The sequence below is a fragment of the Bos indicus genome, chromosome 21 (assembly GCF_029378745.1).
Source record: "Bos indicus isolate NIAB-ARS_2022 breed Sahiwal x Tharparkar chromosome 21, NIAB-ARS_B.indTharparkar_mat_pri_1.0, whole genome shotgun sequence".
Lineage (NCBI taxonomy): Eukaryota > Metazoa > Chordata > Mammalia > Artiodactyla > Bovidae > Bos > Bos indicus.
Window position 1 is genome coordinate 30,352,747 of NC_091780.1, and position 23,642 is coordinate 30,376,388.

The 23,642-nt window shown below is 40.9% G+C and overlaps 1 protein-coding gene across 2 annotated transcripts in view; it reads left to right on the forward strand.

Moving 5' to 3' along the window:
- OTUD7A (OTU deubiquitinase 7A) overlaps positions 1-23,642 on the forward strand; it is a 388,133-nt gene that overhangs the window by 211,954 nt on the left and 152,537 nt on the right. For both annotated transcript variants that reach the window (XM_070775293.1, XM_070775294.1), the window contains exon 3: positions 22,816-22,910. The gene's annotated coding sequence lies outside the window, so the exon portion shown is untranslated. The remainder of the gene's footprint in view (positions 1-22,815; positions 22,911-23,642) is intronic.

Consider the following 23,642-nt stretch of genomic DNA (forward strand, 5'->3'; position numbering starts at 1 on the left):
GTAGCTTTGTAGTACAGTCTGAAGTCAAGAAGGTTGATTCCTTTGGCTCTCCATTTCTCTTTCTCAAGTTTGCTTTGGCTATCTGGGGTCTTTTGTATTTTCATACAAATTGTTAAATTTTTTGCTATAGTTCTCTGAAAAATGCTACTGGAAATTTGATAGGGATTGCATTGAATCTGTTGGAGAAGGCACTGGCCACCCACTCCAGTACTCTTGCCTGGAAAATTCCATGGATGGAGGAGCCTGGTGGGCTGCAGTCCATGGGGTCACTAAGAGTCAGACATGACTGAGCGACTTCACTTTCACTTTTCACTTTCTTGCATTGGAGAAGGAAATGGCAACCCACTCCAGTGTTCTTGCCTGGAGAATCCCAGGGATGGGGGAGCCTGGTGGGCTGCCGTCTATGGGGTCGCACAGAGTCGGACACAACTGACATGACTTAACAGCAGCAGCAGCATTGAATCTGTAGATTGCTTTGGGTAGTAGTATAGTCATTTTCACAATATTGATTCTTTAAATCCAAAAACCTGGTATTATCTCTTCATCTCTTTATGTTGTCTTTGATTTCTTTCATCAATATCTTGTAATTTTCTGTAAACAGTTCTTTTGTCTCCTTAAGTAGGTTCATTCCTAGGTATTTTATTCTTTTTGTTGCAGTGGTGAATGGGATTGATTGCTTAATTTCTCTTTCTGATTTTTCATCATTAGTGTATAGGAAGGCAAGGGATTTTTGTGTTTTGATTTTGTATCCTACAACTTTACTAAATTCACTTATTAGTTCTAGTAATTTTCTGATAGGATCTTTAGGGTTTTCTGTGTATAGTCATGTTATCTGCAAACAGTAAGAGTTTCTTTTCCAATATGGATTCCTTTCTTTTTTTTCCAATCTGGATTCCTTTTATTTCCTCTGATTGCCATGGCTAGGACTTTCAGAACTGTTGAATAATAGTGGTGAGAGTGGGCACTCTTGTCTCGTTCCTGATTTTGCAGGATATGCTTTCAGTTTTTCACCATTGAGAATAATGTTTAATATATATGGCCTTCACTTTGTTGAGATAGGTTCCTTTTGTGCCTGTTTTCTGAAGAGTTTTATCATAAATGGGTACTGAATTTTATGAAAAGCTTTTTCTACATCTATTGAGATTATCATATGATTTTTATCTTTTAATTTGTTAACACATGTATCATATTGATTGATTTGCATATACTGAAGAATCCTTAAATGTCTTGGATAAACCTGACTTGATCGTGGCATATGATCCTTTCAATAAGTTGTTGGATTCTGTTTGCTAAAATTTTGTTGAGGATTTTTGTATCTATGTTCATAAGTGATATTGGCTTAAAATTTTATTTTTTGTGATGTCTTTGGTTTTGGTATCACGGTGATGGTGGCCTCATAGAATGAGTTTGGAAATGTTCCTTCCTCTGAAATTGTTTGGATGAGTTTGAAAAGGACAGGCATTAGCTCTTCTCTAAATGTTTGATAGAATTCACCTGTGAAACCATCTGTCCCTAGGCTTTTGTTTCTTGGGAGATTTTTGGTGACAGTTTTTATTTCAGTGCCTGTGACTGGCTTGTTCATAATTCTGTTTCTTCTTGTTTCAGTCTTGAAGGTTGAACTTTTCTAAGAATTTGTCCATTTCTTCCAGGTTGTCTGTTTAATTGGCTTATAGTTGCTCATAATAGTCACGTATGATCTTTGTATTTCTGCATTGTCTGTTGTAACCCCCTCCTTTTTTCAATCTAATTTTGTTGATTTGAGTCTTTTCCCTTTTTTCTTGATGAGTCTGGTGAGTGTTTTGTCAATTTTGTTTATCTTCTCAAAGAACCACTTTTAGTTTTATGATCTCTGCTATTGTTTCTTTCACTTCTTTTTCATTGATCTTTTTCCTTTGTACACAGATTCTTTTACCATCTGAGGCACCAGGGGAGCCCCAAGTTTGGGTTGTCTATTTGATGTTTTTCTTATTTCTTGAGGTAGAATTGCGTTACTATAAACTTCCCTCTTAGAACTGCTTTTGCTGCATCCCATAGGTTTTGAGTTGTGTTTTCATTATCATTTGTTTCTAGGTATTTTTTAATTTCCCCTTTGATTTCTTCAGTAACCTGTTGGTTATCTAGAATCATAATGTTTAATCTTGATTCCCATAAGGATAACAGCTGATCTTTCAATAGAAACTCTTCAGGCCCGGAGGGAATGGCAAGACATACTTAAAGTGATGAAAGAAAATAACCTACAGCCCAGATTACTGTACCCAGCAAGGATCTCATTCAAATATGAAGGAGAAATCAAAAGCTTTACAGACAAGCAAAAGCTGAGAGAATTAAGCACCACCAAACCAGCTCTCCAACAAATGCTAAAGGATATTCTCTAGACAGGAAACACAAAAATGGTGTATAAATTCGAACCCAAAACAATAAAGTAAATGGCAACGAGATCATACTTATCAATAATTACCTTAAACATAAATGGGTTGAATGCCCCAACCAAAAGACAAAGACTGGCTGAATGGATACAAAAACAAGACCCCTACATATGCTGTCTACAAGAGACCCACCTCAAAACAGGGGACACATACAGACTGAAAGTGAAGGGCTGGAAAAAGATATTCCATGCAAATAGAGATCAAAAGAAAGCAGGAGTAGCAATACTCATATCAGATAAAATAGACTTTAAAACAAAGGCTGTAAAAAGAGACAAAGAAGGACACTACATAATGATCAAAGGGTCAATCCAAGAAGAAGATGTAACAATTATAAATATATATGCACCCAACACGGGAGCACCGCAGTATATAAGACAAATGCTAACAAGTATGAAAGGAGACATTAACAATAACACAATAATAGTGGGAGACTTTAATACCCCACTCACACCTATCGATAGATCAACTAAACAGAAAATTAACAAGGAAACACAAACTTTAAATGATACAATAGACCAGTTAGACCTAATTGATATCTATAGGACATTTCACCCAAAAACAATGAATTTCACTTTTTTCTCAAGCACACATGGAACCTTCTCCAGGATAGATCATATCCTGGGCCATAAATCTAGCCTTGGTAAATTCAAAAAAAATGGAAATCATTCCAAGCATCTTTTCTGACCACAATGCAGTAAGATTAGATCTCAATTACAGGAGAAAAAAATATTAAAAATTCCAACATATGGAGGCTGAACAACATGCTGCTGAATAACCAACAAATCACAGAAGAAATCAAAAAAGAAATCAAAATATGCATAGAAACAAATGAAAATGAAAACACAACAACCCCAAACCTATGGGACACTGTAAAAGCAGTGCTAAGGGGAAAGTTCATAGCAATACAGGCATACCTCAAGAAATAAGAAGAGAGTCAAATAAATAACCTAACTCTACACCTAAAGCAACTAGAAAAGGAAGAAATGAAGAACCCCAGGGTTAGTAGAAGGAAAGAAATCTTAAAAATTAGGCCAGAAATAAATGCAAAAGAAACAAAAGAGACCATAGCAAAAATCAGCAAAGCCAAAAGCTGGTTCTTTGAAAGGATAAATAAAATTGACAAACCATTAGCCAGACTTATCAAGAAACAAAGGGAGAAAAATCAAATCAATAAAATTAGAAATGAAAATGGAGAGATCACAACAGACAACACAGAAATACAAAGGATCATAAGAGACTACTATCAGCAATTATATGCCAATAAAATGGACAATGTGGAAGAAATGGACAAATTCTTAGAAAAGTACAACTTTCCAAAACTGAACCAGGAAGAAATAGAAAATCTTAACAGACCCATCACAAGCATGGAAATTGAAACTGTGATCAGAAATCTTCCAGCAAATAAAAGCCTAGGTCCAGACGGCTTCACAGCTGAATCCTCCCAAAAATTTAGAGAAGAGCTGACACCTATCCTACTCAAACTCTTCCAGAAAATTTCAGAGGAAGGTAAACTTTCAAACTCATTCTATGAGGCCACCATCACCCTAATATCAAAACCTGACAAAGATGCCACAAAAAAAGAAAACTACAGGCCAATATCACTGATGAACATAGATGCAAAAATCCTTAACAAAATTCTAGCAATCAGAATCCAACAACACATTAAAAAGATCATACACCATGACCAAGTGGGCTTTATCCCAGGGATGCAAGGATTCTTCAATATCCACAAATAAATCAATGTAATACACCACATAAACAAATTGAAAAATAAAAGCCATATGATTATCTCAATAGATGCAGAGAAAGCCTTTGATAAAATTCATCATCCATTTATGATAAAAACTCTCCAGAAAGCAGAAATAGAAGGAACATACCTCAACATAATAAAAGCTATATATGACAAACCCACAGCAAACATTATCCTCAATGGTGAAAAATTGAAAGCATTTCCCCTAAAGTCAGGAACAAGACAAGGGTGCCCACTCTCACCACTACTATTCAACATAGTTTTGGAAGTTTTGGCCACAGCAATCAGAGCAGAAAAGGAAGTAAAAGGAATCCAAATTGGAAAAGAAGAAGTAAAACTCTCACTGTTTGCAGATGACATGATCCTCTACATAGAAAACCCTAAAGACTCCACCAGAAAATTACTAGAGCTAATCAATGAATATAGTAAAGTTGCAGGATATAAAATCAACACACAGAAATCCCTTGCATTCCTATACACTAATAATGAGAAAATAGAGAAATTAAGGAAACAATTCCATTCACCATTGCAATGAAAAGAATAAAATACTTAGGAATATATCTACCTAAAGAAACTAAAGACCTATATATAGAAAACTATAAAACACTGGTGAAAGAAATCAAAGAGGACACTAATAGATGGAGAAATATACCATGTTCATGGATTGGAAGAATCAATATGGTGAAAATGAGTATACTACCCAAAGCAATCTATAGATTCAGTGCAATCCCTATCAAGCTACCAACAGTATTTTTCAGAGCTAGAACAAATAATTTCACAATTTGTATGGAAATACAAAACACCTCGAATAGCCAAAGCTATCTTGAGAAAGAAGAATGGAACTGGAGGAATCAACCTGCCTGACTTCAGGCTCTACTACAAAGCCACAGTCATCAAGACAGTATGGTACTGGCACAAAGACAGAAATATAGATCAATGGAACAAAATAGAAAGCCCAGAGATAAACCCGTGCACCTATGAACACCTTATCTTTGACAAAGGAGGCAAGAATATACAATGGAGAAAAGACAATCTCTTTAACAAGTGGTGCTGGGAAAACTGGTCAACCACCTGTAAAAGAATGAAACTAGAACACTTTCTAACACCATACACAAAAATAAACTCAAAATGGATTAAAGATCTAAACATAAGACCAGGAACTATAAAACTCCTAAAGGAGAATATAGGCAAAACACTCTCCGACATACATCACAGCAGGATCCTCTATGACCCACCTCCCAGAATATTGGAAATAAAAGAAAAAATAAACAAATGGGATCTAATTAAAATTAAAAGCTTCTGCACAACAAAAGAAGCTATCAGATCAGATCAGATCAGATCAGCCGCTCAGTCGTGTTCGACTTTTCGCTACCCCATGAATCACAGCACGCCAGGCCTCCCTGTCCATCACCAACTCCCGGAGTTCACTCAAACTCACATCCATCGAGTCAGTGATGCCATCCAGCCATCTCATCCTCTGTCGTCCCCTTCTCCTCCTGCCCCCAATTCCTCCCAGCATCAGAGTCTTTGCCAATGAGTCAACTCTTCGCATGAGGTGGCCAAAGTACTGGAGTTTCAGCTTTAGCATCATTCCTTCCAAAGAAATCCCAGGGCTGATCTCCTTCAGAATGGACTGGTTGGATCTCCTTGCAGTCCAAGGGACTCTCAAGAGTCTTCTCCAACACCACAGGTCAAAAGCATCAATTCTTCGGCGCTCAGCCTTCTTCACAGTCCAACTCTCACATCCATACATGACCACAGGAAAAACCATAGCCTTGACTAGATGGACCTTTGTTGGCAAAGTAATGTCTCTGCTTTTGAACATGCTATCTAGTTGGTTGGTCATAACTTTCCTTCCAAGGAGTAAGCGTCTTTTAATTTCATGGCTGCAGTCACCATCTGCAGTGATTTTGGAGCCCCAAAAAATAAAGTCTGACACTGTTTCCACTGTTTGCCCATCTATTTCCCATGAAGTGATGGGACCGGATGCCATGATCTTCGTTTTCTGAACGTTGAGCTTTAAGCCAACGTTTTCACTCTCTTATTTCACTTTCATCAAGAGGCTTTTGAGTTCCTCTTCACTTTCTGCCATAAGGGTGGTTTCATCTGCATATCTGAGGTTATTGATATTTCTCCCGGCAATCTTGATTCCAGTTTATGTTTCTTCCAGTCCAGCATTTCTCATGATGTATAAGCAAGGTGAAAAGACAGCCTTCAGAATGGGAGAAAAATAATAGCAAATGAAGCAACTGACAAACAACTAATCTCAAAAATATACAAGCAACTCCTGCAGCTCAATTCCAGAAAAATAAACGACCCAATCAATAAATGGGCCAAAGAATTAATAGACATTTCTCCAAAGAAGACATACAGATGGCTAACAAACCCATGAAAAGATGCTCAACATCACTCATTATCAGAGAAATGCAAATCAAAACCACAATGAGGTACCATTTTACGCCAGTCAGAATGGCTGCGATCCAAAAGTCTACAAATAATAAATGCTGGAGAGGGTGTGGAGAAAAGGGAACCCTCTTACACTGTTGGTGGGAATGCAAACTAGTGCAGCCACTATGGAGAACAGTGTGGAGGTTTCTTAAAAAACTGGAAATAGAACTGCCATACAACCCAGCAATCCCACTGCTGGGCATACACAACGAGAAAACCAGAATTGAAAGAGACACGTGTACCCCAATGTTCATCACAGCACTGTTTATAATAGCCAGGACATGGAAGCAACCTAGATGTCCATCAGCAGATGAATGGATAAGAAAGCTGTGGTACATATACACAATGGAGTATTACTCAGCCATTAAGAAGAATACATTTGAATCAGTTCTAATGAGGTGGATGAAACTGGAGCCTATTATACAGAGTGAAGTAAGCCAGAAAGAAAAATACCAATACAGTATACTAACGCATATATATGGAATTTAGAAAGATGGTAACGACAACCCTGTATGCGAGACAGCAAAAGAGACACAGATGTATAGAACAGTCTTTTGGACTGCGTGGGGCAGGGGGATGATTTGGGAGAATGGCAGTAAAACATGTATAATATCATACAAGAAATGAATCGCCAGTCCAGGTTCAATGAAGGATACAGGAAGCTTGGGGCTGGTGCACTAGGATGACCCAGAGGGATGGTATGGGGAGGGAGGTGGGAGGGGGGTTCAGGATGGGGAACACTGTACACCCGTGGCAGATGCATGTTGATGTATGGCAAAACCAATACAATATTGTAAAGTAAAAAAAATAATAATAAAAAAAATTAAAAAAATAATGTTTAATCTCCATGTGTATGTATTTTTTACAGTTTTTTTATAATTTATATTTAGTCTGATAGTGTTGTGGCCAGAAAAGATGCTTTATAGGATTTCAACTTTCTTAAATTTACCAAGGTTTGATTTGTGACCCAAGATGTGATCTATCCTGGACAATGTTCTGTGTATACTTGGGAAGTATGCTGCTGCTACTGCTGCTAAGTCGCTTCAGTCGTGTCCAACTCTGTGCGACCCCATAGACGGCAGCCCATCAGGCTTCCCCGTCCCTGGGATTCTCCAGGCAAGAACTGGAGTGGGTTGCCATTTCCTTCTCCAATGCATGAAAGTGAAAAGTGAAAGTGAAGTCGCTCAGTCGTGTCCGACTCTAGCGACCCCATGGACTGCAGCCCACCAGGCTTCTCCATCCATGGGATTTTCCAAGCAAAAGTACTGGAGTGGGGTGCTTGGGAAGTATATTCTTTGGTATTTGGATGGGATGTCTTGAAGATATCAGTTGGGTTCATCTGGTCTAATGTGTCATTTAAGGCTATGTTTGCTTATAAATTTTCTGTTTTAATGATCTGTGCATTGGTGTAAGTAGGGTGTTAAAGTCCCCTACTATTATTGTGTTACTGTCTATTTCCCCTTTTATGTCTGTTAGTGTTTGCCTTATGTATTGAGGTGCTTCTATGTTGGGTGCATAAATATTCACAATTTTCATGTCTTCTTGAATTGATCCCTTGATCATTATGTAGCGTTCTTCTTTATCTCATGTAATATTCTTTAAGGTCTATTTTGTCTAATATGAGAATTGCTGCTCTGGCTTCCTTTTGATTTCCATTTGCATAGAGAATCTTTTCCCATCATCTTACTTTCAATCTGTATGTGTCTCTAGGTCTGAAGTGGGGCTCTTGTAGACAGCATATATATAGGCTTGTTTTTGTATCCATTCAGTAACTCTGAGTCTTTTGGTTGAAGTGTTTAATCCATTTACATTTAAAGTAATTATTATATATACATTCCTACTGACATTTTCTTAACTGTTCTGCATTTGCTTTTGTAGGTCTTTTCCTTCTCTTGTGTTTCCTGCCTATAGAAATCTGTTTAGCATTTGTTGTAAAGTTGCTTTGGTGGTGCTAAATACTCTTAACTTTTGCTTGTCTATAAAACTTTTTATTTCTCTATCAATTTTGAATGAGCTCCTTGCTGGGTAATCTTGGTTGTAGATTTTTCCCTTTCATTACTTCAAATATATCCTGCCATTCCTTTCTGGCCTGCAGAGTTTCTGCTGAAAGATCAGCTGTTAACTGTATGGGGTTTCCTTTGTATGTTACATGTTGCTTTTCCCTTGCCTCTTTTAATATTTTTTCTTTGCATTTAATTTTTGTTGGTTGATTAATGTGTCTCAGGGTGTTTCTCCTTGGATGTTTCTCCTATTTCCTTTCCCATGTTAGGGAAAATGTCAACTATAATTTCTTCAAAAATTTTCTCAGACCCTTTCTTTTTCTCTTCTTCTTCTGGGACCCCTACCATTTAAATGTTGGTACATTTAATATTGTCCCAGAGGTCTCTGAGACTATCGTCAATTCTTTTCATTCTTTTTTTCTTTATTCTGCTCTTCAACAGTAATTTCTACCATATTATCTTCTAACTCATTTATCTGTTTTGCCTCAGGTATCCTGCCATTGATTTCCTCTAGAATATTTTTAATTTCAATAATTGTATTTTTGTCACTGTTTGTTTATTCTTTATTTCTTCTAGATCTTTTTAAATGTGTTAAATGATTCTTGCATTTTCTCCATTCTACTTTTGAGATTTTGGATCATCTTTACTATCATTATTCTGAATTTTTTTCAGGTAGTTTGCCTATTACCTCTTCATTTGTTTAGTCTTAGGGGTTTTTACCTTGTTTCTTCATTTGTACAATAGTTCTCTGTCTTTTCACTTTATCTAACTTACTGTGTTTGAGGTTTCCTTTCCCTGGACTATAGGATCATAGTTCCTTTTGCTTTTGGTCTCTGGCCTCGTCAGGTAAGGTTTCTTCAATGTCTTGTGTAGGCTTTGTGTCATGAGGGATTTGTGCCTGTGTTCTGGTGGGAGAAGGTAGGTATTTCCCTCTGATAGAGCTGTGTGAGGTGGTATGATTTGGGGTGTCTGTGGAATGCCTATCTGCTAATGATTAGGTTTGTGATCTTACCTTGCTTGTTGTTTGGGTGAGGCTTCCAGTGCTGGGTGCTGTCAGCAGTTAGGTGGTGCCAAGTCTTGAATATAGGCAGAGGCCTTCATGCGAGTTCTCACTAATTAATACTCCCTAGGGTCAGGAGTTTTCTGGCAGTCTAGTGCCCTGGACTCAGCATTCCCAACCCAGAGGTTCAGGCCCAATCTCTGGTCAAGAAACCCCTAAAAAGCTGATTGTTATGGCAATAAAGGGGATTTAAACAAACAAAACAAAACAGAAAAAATAGAAAAAAAAATGAACCCCAGATAAATGGTGAATGCAAAATCAGAAATACAGAATATAGAAACATGAACATACACACACAAACACATACACACAAACAACCAAAACCAACACAGTCTGAAGTGAATGACATACCGAGAGAGTGGCCCAGTGAGCAAAGGAAACCAGAATTGTTATCAATCAATTAAAAACAAAACCAAACCAAAACCAAGACCAAAGCAGAGTGTCAACTAAGGAATAAAGCAAAGAAAACAAATCAAACTAACAAACATAGTGGAAAAAAAGAAAGAAAAGAATAGAAAAGTAAAGTTAAATAATGTATATAAATATATATTAAATGATAACTATAACAAGAAAAGAGCAAAACAAAACAAAAACAAACAAACAAAATCACAGAACTGCAGAAACCCAAAGTAGAAGTAAAGGCAATTAAAAGTGTGATTTTTTAAAAAGTTCTCAAAAGCCTAAACAGAGATAATAATGATAAAAATAACAAACCACAGCTACAGAGAAAAAAAAGAAAAAGAAAAAAATCCTAAACCAACTACAGAAAAATCAAAATATAAGAATAGTAATAAATGTTTTCCTTGAGTCTCAGCTGTCAGCATCTTTTCCCCCTCTGTGAACCATGGCCCACCTCTGCTTCCCTAGGAGACCCTCCAGTACTGGGTGGGGGTGGGGGGCTGGTCTCTCTGGACCTACTGTGGTGACAGCTGAACCTATTCTGGCCCTGCTCCTAAGTGTTCTTGCCTCCAGTTTCACAGCTTCCAGAGCTAGGGCATTTTCTTTTGTGGGAACACTCATTGTCCTTTTATATATTCCTTAGAATCAGAGTCTACCTAATTGATCATGTGGATTTAATCTACAGCGTTTACAGCTGGTGGAAAGGTTTTTGGTCCTCTTCCTTAGCCACTCCGCCCCTGGGGCTCAGTTGTGGTTTTATCCCCACCTCTGCATGTGGGTCATCCATGGGAGTCTGCTCTTGAGGCTGTCCTGGAGGATTTGGGACTGCCCCAGTGAGCAACGGGCATGGAGGTGGTGTGGCTGCTTGAATCACAGAGCCCCTGTTAGTGCCAAATTTGCAGGGAAGCTGATAGCCATGGGTGTGGGAGATATCGCACCATTAGGGATTTTCCCCAGCCTCTGGTAACTGCCCCAGTGAGGGCCGAGCATAGAGGTGGCATGGCTGCTTTGATCAGAGACCCCAAAGGCACCAGGTGCACCATGAAGCCAGCAGCCACAGGTGTAGAAGATATGGTGCTTTTAGAAAACTAGTCTCTGGTAGCTGGCATTCAAAGGGCCTCCCTGGCTGGTCCTTCTCTGTTGCTTGGTGCAGCAGGCATTCAAAGGGCCACCCTCTCTGTTGGTCTTTCTCTGTTGGTCAGCTGTTGGCGCCAACAAGTGGGAAGAGAAAGCCTGCAGTGATGGCTCTATCCCCTGAACGTGACTCAGCAGTCATGCCCTGCCTGTATAGCTGCCAGGCTTCCCTCCAAAGGCATTCCCCGCCACAGTTTCCTCTCTCCCATCACCTCAGGCCATCACCCCATAGTCAACAGCAGTTCTCGCCCTGGAATTGCTCTCCATTCCCTACACTCCTGCTGCCAGCAGTGACTTGTGTCACTGTCCAAGGTACGTAGGGCCACGGCATGGATTGTCTGTGTGGTTCTCACTCTATTCAGAGTATCACAGATCAGCTGTTTCACTCTCTGACAGCTTCAAGTGCTTTCCCTCTGTCCCAACTGATTGCCCTGACATGGAGATTTCAGCTCCCTCAGTCCCCAGGTACAGATCCAGCTCCGCTCACTCTCCTCCTCTTTTTCCCTTCCTTCCTTCATCCTACTGAGTTTTGCATGGCTCTATATATTCCTTTCCAGTGGTCAGGGACTCCTGCCAACTCTTAGCTGGTGCTCTGTGAGATCTTCTACATCTGAAGATGTATTCCTGATGCATCCATGGAGAGAGATGCACTCCACTTCCCATGCCATCTTCAAGACCCTCCAAACTTAAGTTTTTGAGGAGCCAATCTGTGGGGTAGGGGTTGGGTGGGCATGGTTAATGGGTATCTTATAGTTAAATTTGTATTCCCTTCATTGTTACTAAGGTTAATTACCTTTCCATATATTGATTTGTCATGTGGGCTTCCTATAAACTTCACATTCATATGATTTGCCAAATTTTTTCTTGTTCTGTGAATCTTTAATTATTTGGATATGTTCATTTTCTATTCTGAATGTCAGTTCCTTGTTCATTATATATTTTCCGAAATTTTCTCCTGTTCTAACTTTGAAGTTTTTACAGGATTTGTTTTGTCATTCAGTTTATTTATTGATTTGGCACTTTCGCTATTATTCATTTCATCAAATTTTTCTATGATGGCTTTTGCTTTTTGTATTTTAAGAAGGCTTTCTGTATGAGTCAGGACAGGCTAAATGCTACAACAATCGTCCCCCAAACTCTGGTGCTTTAACACAGTACAGTTTTACTTTTTGCCATATGTCAGTCAGCGCAGTGTGGGTAGCATGGAGAGCTCTCTCTCCCTTCCTCCCTCCCCCATCTCACCTCTCCTCTCCTCCTTCCCTCTCCTCCTCCTTTTCCCTCTCTCTCCCTTCTTCCTCTGCTTCCTGTTCTTCTTCCTCTCTTCCTCCCCCTCCCCACCCCTTCCTCCTTCTTATTCTCCTCTCTCTTTCTCTCTCATTCTATTTTATACACACATAAACACACACATTTTCCATCCTCTCCCTGGTCTCTCTGTCTGCCCCTTTCCACACTACTTTAATCACAGTACTTTTATGTTTGATGTGTGGTAGAACAGACTTCTGAATCCACTTTGATCTTTATCAAAAGTGCTTTGGAATTTCTTGCTTCTTTATTCTTCTTTGTTTTAGAAACTGTCATATTCCGTAACAGGTCTGTTCTGGTGGTATTGAAGTTATGGTATGAATTAGAATCTTAAAAATAGTCTTCCCATCCTTTTAGTTTTCTTTCTCGCCTTAAATATTGTTTTCTGTCCAAACAGAGAGTTTATTTCATGTTTGATGTGTGAACCCTAGTTAATTATAGAAACTTTTAATGAAGTGGATCTTTTGTTTTTTATAAAAATGATTAATTGGCTAATGTTGGTATGTAAAAAAGGTATTGATTTTTTTTATGTTGGTCTTGTTCCAGCCATTTAAAATGTTCTTCTTTGTTCTAAGACTTGGTCATGGGCTTGTTCTAAATTTGGATGGCACTGCTTCTAAAGTTTGTATTATTAGGTAGGATAATTGTTATAAGTTTGGAACACCCTTTAATAAGTAAAGGAAGTTTTCTTCTATTCCTGGTTTATTTTGAGTTGTATAATGAATGATGTGAGCTTTTTGGCATCTTTTGAGATGATCATATGGTTTTTCTTCTGGAAAGTGTTAATATAGCATACTCACATTAGGATCATGTTTGGCTGTTAGTAACAGAGAGAAGAAATAATAGGGAATTTAGTAGGAGGGAAATTTTTCTCCTCTCTCATGAGTCTGGGGTAAGCATTTCAGGGATGGCAATTCCACGAGTCCCCAGGACTGCCTTCCTGCCTTCTGAATCTCCCTGTGCCCTTATCTCCATTATCCTATTGGGGCTAGGGTTCCAGAGTCCTTTGTCTTTCTCTGTCTTTTTCTACAGTTGGATTCACTTACCCATCTTTTAAGGTTTTCATCCATGTTTATAAATGAAATTCAGTTCAGTTCAGTTCAGTCGCTCAGTCGTGTCCAACTCTTTGCGACCCCATGAATCGCAGCACCCAGGCCTCCCTGTCCATCACCAACTCCCGGAGTTCACTCAAACTCACGTCCATTGAGTCAGTGATGCCATCCAGCCATCTCATCCTCTGTTGTCCCCTTCTCCTCCTGCCCCCAATCCCTCCCAGCATCAGAGTCTTTTCCAATGAGTCAGCTCTTCGCATGAGGTGGCCAAAGTACTGGAGTTTCAGCTTTAGCATCATTCCTTCCAAAGAAATCCCAGGGCTGATCTCCTTCAGAATGGACTGGTTGGATCTCCTTGCAGTCCAAGGGACTCTCAAGAGTCTTCTCCAACACCACAGGTCAAAAGCATCAATTCTTCGGCGCTCAGCCTTCTTCACAGTCCAACTCTCACATCCATACATGACCACAGGAAAAACCATAGCCTTGACTAGACGGACCTTTCTTGGCAAAGTAATGTCTCTGCTTTTGAATATGGTATCTAGATTGGACATAACTTTCCTTCCAAGGAGTAAGCGTCTTTTAATTTCATGGCTGCAGTCACCATCTGCAGTGATTTTGGAGCCCAGAAAAATCAAGTCTGACACTGTTTCCACTGTTTCCCCATCTATTTCCCATGAAGTGATGGGACCGAATGCCATGATCTTCATTTTCTGAATGTTGAGCTTTAAGCCAACTTTTTCACTTTCCACTTTCACTTTCATCAAGAGGCTTTTTAGTTCCTCTTCACTTTCTGCTGTAAGGGTGGTGTCATCTGCATATCTGAGGTTACTGATATTTCTCCTGGCAATTTTGATTCCAGCTTGTGTTTCTTCCAGTCCAGCGTGCTCATGATGTACTCTGCATATAAGTTAAATAAGCAGGGTGACAATATACAGCCTTGATGTACTCCTTTTCCTATTTGGAACCAGTCTGTTGTTCCATGTCCAGTTCTAACTGTTGCTTCCTGACCTGCATACAGATTTCTCAAGAGGCAGGTCAGGTGGTCTGGTATTCCCATCTCTTTCAGAATTTTCCACAGTTTATTGTGATCCACACAGTCATTAGCCCATGACTTTTTCTCTTTTCTGTTCTTTCTTTTCTAATTTTGACATCTGAATTATTCTCCCTTTATGTAGCAACTAGGAATCTAAGGTCAGCTATAAATCACAAAGCATTTGACTTACTTGGCTAGAACTGGTAGGTATTTATTAGAGAAGAATGATGGGAAGTCCAGAGGGGTGAAGTCTAGGGCCTGGGCAAAGTTCAGTGTTACCATCAGGATTGGACGTGTTACTCCACCAACCTGCATGTTGGGTCATCCTCTGGCTTTCTCAAAGACCGAAGATGGCAGATATACTTGGAGATGGTATTTCCTTGCCTAAGGCAGAAAGAAGTAAGAAAGCCAGTGGGAAAGGACTATGTCAGTTAAGCCTGACCGCTTCTATCAGGGAAGCAACGGCTTTCCCATAAACTCAACACGGTTGACTCCTGTCTCTATCACATAGACCTGAATCATTCAGTGCAGCTGCATCCGGATTGGTGAATCTGAGTTCAAGGAGGGGAGATTTCAATGACCAACTCTGAACCATTTGGATTCATTACCCAGTACTAGGAATATTGTCAGTCTCTAAAAGTCAAAGGTTCTCCACTGCAACCTGATAAACCAAGACTTTACCAGTGGTAGGTGAGTAGGTATGGAGTAGGCAACATCTAAGAAAATGAATGAGTACTTTCCTATTTCTTTCTACACTCTTGATCTATTTTTCACTGTTACCAAATCTTTGTGTCTTTGTTTGCCTAGCACAGTACATGTCCATTCTCTACTCAGAAACTCCCAGTGGTTTCCTACTGGCCTCATGTTAGAATCTAGCTTTTCACCTTGACAGCCCACAGGTCTGACCCTGACCTTCACCTGTAGTCACCATGCCCATAGTTCTCCTGCTTCTGGTATCTCTGGACCCAGAGACATACAGATGTGTTTTTGCCTTTTGGCCTGTGCTCATAGTGTCCATCCAGCTTGGAATGTCTTCTATTCAGCCTTCCTAAATCCTCAAAAACTCATCCTACATTTGGCCTTTTCATTCTGCCAGGCAGAAGGAACTGACTCTTTCTAGTATCCTAATTTTTTTTATAAATCATATTATAGCATTTATACCAGTCTAAGTTGAATAATGGTTATTTTCATGTACACCCATCAGATGGAGTAGGAACTTGGATTTAGTATTTTTATTTGTTCACTCAGCAGATTTATTTAACATCTGGTATATTCCAACTTGTGGTGAGGTTAGTGCAAAAAAATAGGAACCCTGACCTTCGGGACAACCCTCACAGAGAGAGACGAGGAGGCACGTAGGTCAGCAGTGGCAGCCCAGGACCCACACACATACTTGAAGTATTCCTTTCATGTCAGTGAGACCATGGAAGGAGCCTGACCCTTTAGGCTTTTTTTTTTTTAAGACTCTTTTAACTTGTTAGCAGATATACCTTTTCCCAGAAGACCTGGATAAAATGATTAAAATCAACAGGGGAAGTATAAATCCGATTAATGAGTTGTTTAGATCTTTTTAAACCCTTGTTGATGGCACATTGGTCTGGTTCAGACATACATTTTATGCCTGTGTAACAGCTAGATTTGTGAGCCTGGAGAGTAAAAGCATAAATCCTTTAAAGCAAGGGAATCTTGCAAGCATTCCAATGCTGAAGGCTTGAATTGTGCAGGGAAGCTCTGCTGGAGATTTTCAAGGATGCAAATAATGTTCTGACATCCAAGCGCCCTTAGAAGGTGATCATTCCTGATGTGGGCACCCTCCACAGTTCCACGGACATTACTGTCCTCTAAAAGTGAGCATAAATAATGCCATGTCGTGTGGCCTTAAAACTTTACTTCCATGTTTAAGTATTATCTTCAAAATGAGTGATTATTATTCCTTGTGGATTCTCTAATCGTCTTCTCTTAATGTGAGTCCAAGGTAGGAAGCAGCATGGGAAGAACAGTCTGTAACTCTTTGGGGTTCATGAGCCTTAGTGTGATGAGACCTATACATCTGTTCCCGTACTAAGAACTGTTGAAGATTTTTAGAGACTTAACCTATTAATGTGTCATTTCCATGTACACAATAGAAAACCTCAGTAGATCCTCCACTTAGTACTATTAGCAAAAATATAAGTTTTAGGAGAGACTTTTTTCCATCTTTCCATCCTAGGAGAAAAATCATTAAAATGTATGACTGAGTGTCTACTAAGGGAATAGTTTACTTCTGATCAAACACTGATGCATGTGCTGTGTTTTAAAGGTGCTGGACATTTGGACCTCGGAATGTCTGAAGGCCCCATACCATTATAAAGGGTTGGTGAACAGTGACCTTAGGTCTAAGTGGGTCTTTGTGGGAGTCATAACTCTGCTACTGAGCTCTCTGATCTTCAGTAAGATGGAACAGAGCCACTTGCCTTGTGGAGTTGTTGTCTGAATGAGAGTTAACCCACCTATAAAGTCCTCAGTATACCCCGTGTCATCCTGGGCCCTTGACAAATCGTAGTTATTTTCCTCGTTTAGCTATAGAGAGAATTTACACCCACGGGAAGAATGTTTTTCATTGTCCAGCTCCTTTCAAATAAATTGGAAAGCCAAGATGAAATGGTTAAATCTGTAGTAAAATACAGTCTAACACAATTGAATCCTACAGAAAGTCTAAACAGTAATTTCCACAGGAAAAAATAAATAGGGAAAGTTGTAAAGGGTTTCCTTCAGAAGAAGCATCAGGAATAGATTGATTCACAGGGAATATTCACAGGGAATATCTACCTAACATTTAAATGCCAGGTGAGTCCAGTACTACTTAGGCCATTGCAAGAGAATTGAGAAAGAAGATAAGCCTATGGTTTTGCTCTGTGTATAGGATGTTAACCATAAAACTGTCAAATTTACACAAAAGATTGCACATAAAAATAAAAGCCATATATCAAGTTAATGCATTAATATGAAAATAGGAGTTTTAAATAAAAACTAGTGAACTGAAGAAAAACGCACATAGGAAATGAAATACCAACAAATGATTAAAGATTTATTTATTCTAGAAGTATGAGTAAAGCTTAATATTAGAAGTTAATTGATAGAATTCATTATATTAATAGATATTAAGAAAAAAAATTATGTGAAAATCAACATCCATCCATAATAAAGCTACTCAATAAGGTATATGGGTACTTGCTAAACGTATGTACGAATATGTGTATAGCCCAAAAGTCAGTAGCCAGCATCTTACTCAGTGTGGCAGTTCTACTAAAGTTAGGAGAAAAGCAAAAATGCCCATCCTCTATGAATAGTTAATAGTATATTGAATTAGTTCAGTCAGAGAACTGACTGAACAAGAGAAGAAAGAGAAGTTAGAGCAAGAGAAAGAGAGCAAGAGAAGAAAGAGGGTTAAAACCTGAAAATTCAGAGCAAGATAATCTCTGTTTGCATAAGATGTGATTGTATATCTAGCAAAATGAAAAATAAGGGGGAATAAATAACCAACGGATAAATTTCTATAAACACTAAGTAAGAATTTAGTAGAAGAGCAGGATATAAATTTAACAACCAGAACTCAATAGTTTTGTTTAGAAATATGATAACCAGTTAACACACATATTGGGAGAAAAGATACCTTTTTTGGATATCTAGGCATAAATATGGGGTTCCCTGGTGGCTCAGTGGTAAAGAACCCACCTACCTATGCAGGAGATACGGGTTCTATCCCTGAGTTGAGAAGATCCCCGGAGAATGTAATGGCAACCCACTCCAGTAACTTGCCTGGGAAATCCCATGAACAGAGGTGCCTGTTGGGCTATAGTCCTTGGGACCACAAAAGAGTTGGACATGACATAGTGACTAAACAATAGCCAAGGCATAATTTAAACAGAAAAATACAGAAATAGACCCAATTGCATATGCAAACATACCATATAGCAATGAAAGCATCTGAGATTAGAAGGGCTTCCCCACTGATGGGTTTTGCTCTTAAGTTGTGTTGAAACAGTTGGATAGACAGTAAAAATGCTAAAATTGAATCCATTCCTCACTTGATACACCAAGATCAAGTCCAACTGCATCAGTGCTTTCAATATGAAAAATAAAACCCTTTAATAGATAATTTTCAGAGCAGTTTTAAGTATACAGCAAAGCTGAGCAGAAGGTGTGGACTGTTACCATGTAACTCCTGTCCCCACACACATGGCCTCCACCTCTGTCAGCATCCCACACCAAGGCAATACGTGTGTTACAATCGATGAACTGACACTGGCACATCCTTATCACCCAAAGTCCATAATGTCCATTGAGGTTCACTCTTGGTGTTGTGCATTTGTTGGTTCGAAACCTTGGGCGTTCTCAGGGTGAAATCCAAAACTGGCCCACATTCTCGTATGTAATGAAACTAACTTACCCAAGCAAAGGGACAAATGCTTGGAGTGCTTTCTAGGAAGCTGGGCCATCCTTTGTTTTAATTGGTTGTATAAACCTTAGGAACTTATCATTTAAACTTGACATCAACTTGCTGATTTAATTAGAAACGAAAGCCTAATATGTAATAAAATGGGAGGAGAGTGCAGTTTTAGCCATATTTCCCAAAGCATGGAATGAGCCAGGCCCCCAGCCTCCACATGTGACACCCACAGTGCTGTGTGTGTGTGCATGTGCAAGGGAGAGCCTGAGAAATCGGTGTGTCAAGAGGCCCTCTTCTGTGGCAGTTGCTTCTGTCTTCTCTGGTTGGGGTTCCTGTGTCTGTAGTGTGACAGAGTTTATGCTGTTGCAGGGGTTCAGGCAGCACTGCTGGGGCCGAGCACGGCTAGGGTTGATCGGGGGTCAGCAGGACACTGAGGGGAGCCACACAGGAGACACCCCATATGTGGCAGGCAGTCCAGAGCACCTGTGGGCATGCAGAACACCCTCTCGGGACTGTGACTGTGTGGAGTCAGGGGCCTGGGAGGGAGGGAAGGAGGGAGCCAGGGGTGTGAGGGGCTAGGCCAGGCTGCAGGGACCCAGAGAGAAGGGCAGGGGAAGCACCTCTGTGCTCTGGACTTCCAAGTGACCCTTGAGAGGCTCCCAGCAGGAGAGCTGTCGGTCCAGTCTGTCTGCCTATGGAGGAGAAGGTCAAGGGCAGGAGACAGCTCTCATCCCAAGGGAAAGACCAGGGTACATCTCAACAGCGCTGCCTAGCTCTCCCTTCTCAAACCTCCATCACCTCACACACAGAGAGGAATCATGCAAATACCTACTCAATAGATAACAAGGACCTACTGTGTAGCACAGGGAACTGTACTCAATATCTTGTAATAACCTATAAAGGAAAAAAATTCTGAAAAAGAATATATGTATATATATCTGAATCACTTTGCTGTATACCTGAAACTAACACAATATTGTAAATCAAATATATACTTCATTAAAAATAAATAAATCATATGTTAAAATGTATAACATTTTTTAAATTAGCATACCAATTATTTTTTAAAAATACCTATCAAGGATAAAGAGCATGTCCCCCAACATGGTTTAGGAAAATGCCTAGCCAGGGGCCTAGTCCTTGGAACATGAGCAGTGATTGGCCAGAAACAGAATATTCTGGCCAAAGCCCTATATTTTGCAGGGAGAGGACAGAGCCCAGGGATGGGCTTGGATGGTCACCTTGAATCCCCTCCCGGGTTCTCCCCAGGGTCCTACTGTGCATTTTCAGGCCTTTCTGGACTCAGGGACTAAGGTACAGCCAGGAAAGAGGGTGTTGGTCACCCTGCCTGTGTCTGAGAGTGATAGGGGGCGGGAGAGGGGCACTTGGTGCCTCTGTTGCTCTCGGGAGCAGGCACCTACCTGTCTGGGTGCACGCCTACATGTAATCAGTTAGCAAGCTTTCTGGTATGTCCAGCAGGACTGGCTGAGGGCAGCACACACCCCTTCTGCCATCCAAGCTAGCTCTTCAGTACTTCCAGAGGCAGCAGTTCTGCTCCTCAGTGGAGACTTGGGCAGGCGAGTGTGGTCCTCATCATCACAGGTTGGATAATAGCTCGCACTTACTGAGCATGCCCTGTGGGCCAGTGTGTTTCATGCACTAACTCCTTCAGACTTTAGACCAGTTAAGAGGTACTGTTATGATTCTGATCCACCAATGAGGAAACTGAAACAGTATACCTGAGGCCTCACAGGAGTGGTGATGGAGCTATTTTGGCACTGAGAGAGGCTGATTCCAGGCCCAAGCCCCATCCCTGGATTGCACTGCCTCTCCCAAGACAAAGCCACAGTTGAAAGAGCTTGACATGCCCCTGTCCCCAGGACAGTAGGCAAGACCCTCAGAGAAGTTCTGTCCAGGGGCAAGATGCAGAGCCTGGACATGGCCTCCCTGGTCCTCACAGGGTTAGGACAGGCCAGGGGTGCCTTGGCCATGAAGGGTGGGTCGTGGGACCCAGCAGTGCTCTCTGGAGGACTGGCATGAGGGGGCAGGGGTGAGGATGGCCAAATGGCTGGGAGCCCATGTCCCCATTGGCCTGGCTTCCTCCTGTGTCATCACAGTGCTTGAATGTGGGGCCTCTGTGTGGTGGGGGCATTAGATTTAAGAAATAAGTCTTGGATTTCCTTGGTGGTCCAGTGGTTAAGAATCTGCCTGCCAATGCAGGGGACATGGGTTCAGTCCTTGGCCCAGGAAGATTCTAAGGCCATGCTGCAACTACTAAAGCCTACTTGCCCTAGAGACCATGCTCTGCAACAAAAGAAGACACCACCAGGAGAAACCTATGCACCACGACTAGAGAGTAGCCCCCACTCGCCGCAACTAGAGAAAGCCCACATCCAATAGCAAAGACCCAGCACAGCCAAAAATAAATAAATGATAGTTTTTTAATAAAAGAAAGAAGTCTTCAAGGGGACAAGCACATTAACCTCTTGCTGCACCAATGTTTATACTTGAATGTGGTGAAAAGTTCTTTTGAGGTCCACCCTTTAATTTCTGTCTGTGCAGAGGACAGGGCACAGAGGAGGAGGTGTGGCATGAGTCTTCATCACAGCACTGGTGAGAGCCAGTCTCGGTCTCAGCACAGGGCCTGGTGTAAGTGTAGAAATGGTGTAAGCTGAGTCATACACAGCGGCCCAAAGGTGGAACCAACCAAGTGTGCAGCTACGGATGATGGCTCCACGAGGTGTGGTCTATCCATACAGTGGAATGTTATTCAGCCTTGTTGTGGCCGCATGGTATATCCTCCCAAAATTCATGTCCCAAAGCCCTAACCCCCCAACGTGATGGTATTAGGAGGTGGAACCAGCGGGAGGTAACTGGGTTTAGATGAGATTGTGAGGATGGAGCCCCCATGTTGCTATTTGTGTCCTTGCCACAGGAGGACCCAGGGAGAAGGTGGCATCTGCAGCCAGAATATGGGCTCTCACCAGATGCCAGATCTGCCAGCACCTTGATCTCAGACTTGCCAGCCTCCAGAACTATGAGAAATCCATGTCCCTTGTTTGAGCCATCCAATCTGTGGCATTTTGTGACAGCATCCTCAACTAAGATGAGCCTTAAAATGAAAAGAAATCCCAACATTTGCAACAATACACATGCACCTTGGAAGACCCCATGCTGAGCAAAATAAACCAGTCAACAGGGGACAAATGTTACGTGACTTGTTAAGAGGATCCTGGAACTGTCAAACTTAGAAACAACGTAGAGCAATGGTTTCCCAGGGCTGGGGGGACGGAAAGGGAGTTCACGTTTAATGGGGCAGAGGTTCCACTGGAGAACATGAAAAAGTTCCGGAGATGATGGTGGTGATGATGTGTGCATAATAATGTAGAATATATTTAATGTCACTGAAATGCACTCTTAAATAGTTAAAATGGGATTTCATGTTATATATGTGTTATAATAATTAAAAATATGCAAGATTCAATGTATTGATGGGGTACTTACTATTAAGGTTGAAAACAGGTCTGTGATGGGAAAAGGATACTCTCTGAAATATAAGTACTGGTTACAAAGAGGAAATTTGAGATACTACCTGCCTTGCAAAAGCCCCCATGTTTGGGAGGTGATGGCCGCCTGGTAGGCAGGTGCTCAAGGAGAAAACAGACTTGATTCAGACAGTCGGCCGAGCCCCAGGTGCACCTCCTATGACACGAAGCAAAGCCTCAGCCTCTGTCTGACTGTCAGGAGAGTAACATGCTCTTATCTTCTGCTTTGTCCTCCAGGTGGAAGTGACCAAAGAAGTGGCTCTCCTGGCCGAGGCCCTGGTACATGGAGAGAAGGAAGACAGCAATCTCCTAATTGGAACCATATACATTAGGTCAAATCATTTTCTTATTGTCAAGCCATACCAACCCAAAAATCACACCCCAGTCAGAGCCATGTGCAAGCTGGTGTAGGGACAGTGAGTGTCTGACATCACAGACGCCACTGTCTTAATCCTCCATCTTCAGGGCCTGGCACCTTCTATGAGCTTACTTCCCCAAGTCTTACAGATGCTCAGGTGGACTCAGAGAGGTAACACAGCATGTCACCTCTTATCAGAGGGGCTGAGCTGGGGTTGGGATTAGGCCTGCAGTTCTGGCTCTAAAGCAGCAGCAGTCGGCACAGACCTAGCGCTTGAGCAGAGCCCATCCAAGTGAAAAAGAAATGGGGGATTCTCATCAGTGGCATGGGATTTAAACTCACCCCCATTACTTGCAAAATTAATTAGATGCTCACCAAGATAATATTTTCCATTATTTATACTTAGCAAACTTTCTGTGAAGGTCCAGATAGTAAATATGCTTGGTTCCGTGGATCTTACAGGTTCTATTTTAACTGCTTGACTCAGCCACATGCAAAAATGACCACAGATTGTACAACAGAGAGTGGACAGGGCTGGTTCCAATAAAACATTATTCACAAAGTAGTGGACTGTAATTCGCCAACCCCTTCTTGTTGGAGACAGAGGTGCATTTTTTTTTTATCAGGCATGACCGTGTCACCAGTTTACTGGTGGGAGTCACCCTCACATGCCAGGTACTGTTTGTTTCTCCCTAGCAACTGCCTG